This window comes from Theropithecus gelada, chromosome X (assembly GCF_003255815.1).
Source record: "Theropithecus gelada isolate Dixy chromosome X, Tgel_1.0, whole genome shotgun sequence".
NCBI lineage: Eukaryota > Metazoa > Chordata > Mammalia > Primates > Cercopithecidae > Theropithecus > Theropithecus gelada.
This window is the reverse complement of record NC_037689.1, coordinates 132,540,123-132,543,166: the sequence shown is the minus strand read 5'-3', so window position 1 is coordinate 132,543,166 and position 3,044 is coordinate 132,540,123.

The window sequence follows — 3,044 nt, the reverse complement described above, 5'->3', positions numbered from 1 at the left end:
GAGTCTTGCTTTGTTGCCTGGGCTGGAGTGCAGTGGCACGATCTTGGCTCACCACAACCTCTGCCTCTCAGTTCAAGTAATTCTCCAGCCTCAGCCTCCCGAGTAGCTAAGACTGCAGGCACATGCTGCCACACCCAGCTTTTGTGTGTGTGTGTGTGTGTGTGTGTGTGTGTTTCAGACGAAGTTTTGCTCTTGTTGCCCAGGCTGGAGTGCAGTGGTGCAATCTCGGCTCACTGCAACCTCCGCCTCCCAGGTTCAAGTGATTCTCCTGCCTTAGCCTCCTGAGTAGCTGGGATTATAGGTATGTGCCACCATGCCCAGCTATTTTTTTGTATTTTTAGTAGAGACGGTGTTTCATCATGTTGGCCAGGCTGGTCTCGAACTCCTGACCTCAGGTGATCCACCCACCTTGGCCTCCCAAAGTGCAGGGATTACAGGCATGAGCCACGGCACCTGGCCTTTTTTTTTTGTGTGTGTGTTTTTAGTAGAGATGGGGTTTTGCCATGTTGGCCAGGTTGGTCTCGAACTCCTGGCCTCAAGTGATCCCACCTCAGCCTCCCAAGGTGCTGGGATTATGGGCGTGAGTCACTGTGCCTGGCCCTGTATGGCCTTCTTAAAAAGACAAAACTAGAGTGTTAGAGAGAAGGTCAGTAAGTTGCTAGGATGTAGTAGTTGGGGGAGGGTGTGATTATGAAGGGATTATGAAAGGGAATCTTTTGGGGGAGGTAATAGAAACTTGTGTAATCTGATTGTTAAAATTCATAGAACTATATGTCCTCTTCTCTCCCCCTCCCAAAAAACTCGGTGCCTATCCCAGCTTCTCTTGCCACTAAGGTGTAGACCTATGACTTAGGTTCTACCATTCAGATGCAAGTGTGCTAGGCTTTGATTTGAAACTAAGTTAAATATGGACAGAGGCAGGCCACAGGGGCGTCCACTTTCTTGGTGTGCAGCAGCAGAGTCAGATTCTGGGAGCAAGGCTCATAGCAGCAGCTTCCTGTGGTAGTAGCAGATGGAGCATGGTTGTGAGCTCTCCCTGGCAACTCCACCAGAGTTGGCCTAGAAAGTCCATCCTCCAGTTTGTTCCATTAGTTGTTCCACAGATTCTGTATCATAGCTAATACCCTGTAATAAGTGTCTGCTAATTTAAACTAGTTAAGAGTGGATTCTGTTGTCTGAAAGCAAGAACGCTAATGAACATATTTATGTATGACTAATGGTACTGCTCAATTCCCAGCCCATGTTTCTCATGGCCTGTTTCTCAGACTTACCATTTAACCATGAGAATCAGTTATTAAGCACGACAAGCAACCATTGCCAGAGGGAAACATCTGTGTGTCATTTAAAATGGATAGAGAAGGAGTAGTGAGTCCTTAAATGGCTTAGTACTCCAGAACAATTCTCTGGCACTTGAAGTGGTAAAATACTGATTCCAAGTAGACTGGTAGACTGATTGCAATAAAGGCCACAGCAGTTCCTCCCATCCCTGGATGCTCAGTCCTTTGCACTGTGACTTTGCCACTCCTTCCTTCAAGAGATGGAGTTTGTTTCTCCACCCCCATGAATCTGGGCTGGACTGTAACTTGCTTCAACCTATAGAATGTGGTAGAAGAAACATTTTGGGAGTTCTGAGACTATTCAAGAAGGTTTTGAAGCTTTCACTGTCATTCTCTTTAAACCCATATGGAGAAGGCTGAAAGCCTAATTTTTTCTGGAAGCACGAAACATATAGAGGCCTGTGAACCATACCACAACCAGAACTACTGAGCAGTAGGTGAGGCCAGGCAGGTCCCATACCTCCCCATCCTACAGCCCACCTGCAAAGCTCGCCTGGTAAACACTGAGTTACCATCTGGATCTGACACACAGGATCAATTGCTCTAGGCCCTGGCTCCCTAGGGCCCCACATTGCTGGCAGCTGGTCAGGGACTGTTTTCCAGGAGGCAGAGAAAAGCTACTGAACCCCACGTTCAAACAAACAGTCTACAAGCCACCCTCAGGGAAGCAGGATACAGAGGTGGGTCTGTGCCCTCTCCAACACACATCTTCCAAGCTGCCCATTGCCATTTTCTGAATTCTGGCTCCTTGTCAAACTCTCTTGTGTGTTCACACTCACCATAACTCCATTATATAAGAGCATTAGCAAGTAGACCGGGCCGAGAGGCAGGTAAGGGTACCCAAGGTGGTTTGCCCAGGCTCTGCCCTTCCTGAACCACACCTTGGACCTCACATCCCATGAGAGGCAGCTCTATTCATCTTGGCCCACAAGACCCCATCTGCTGTGTCTTGTGGGCTGGTGTTGGTGTCATATCCCACTGAAGCCTCGTGGTCTACCGGCAATAGTAATAAGTATACGGATCTTCTAGAAACTACTGTGTCATTCAAATAGCATAAAGAAGGCATGTTCCACAAAGAAAGAGGTGAGGAAAAATAAATGCACTTGATGCATTAATGCGGGGTGATTGAGGTCATTTTTTCTCTCATGCATTTTCCTTGTTGTTGCTATGAGGTTGTTATGTAGCAATTTAAAAAAAAAATTAGGTGTGAAAAGCATGCTCTCCTCAGTCAACAATTCCAGACCCAATGCAAGTCTACAAATGACAGATGCAATCCTAAACGTAATTAATGTTGCAAGCTCTGTCTAGAAGGTGTAATTAACTCTCCAGAACTCACTTTATCTCTCAACTACTTAGGTATTCAAGGAAGAGCAGGGACAGGACTTTTGACAGACGTATTTTGGAGGCTGTAGGCCTTCCTCAACAAATTTCCCACAATAAGAATACACATTGCATTTTAAATCCCCTATTTTGAGGCTTGGAGCTTCCCACCTATGGGTTCGTGTAAGGATGGAAGGGGGTTTCAGGGCTTCTGCTTAGGGACTTGGGGTGATCATTTCTGTCTAATCCCATCAGGAACAATTACTTACCTTGGTGTATGCTCTGTGCGTGTGTGTGTGTGTGTGTGTGTGTGTGTAAGAGAGAGACAGAGAGAGAGAAGAAAAAGAAAGAAAGAAAGAAAGAAAGAAAGAAGAAAGAAAGGAAAGA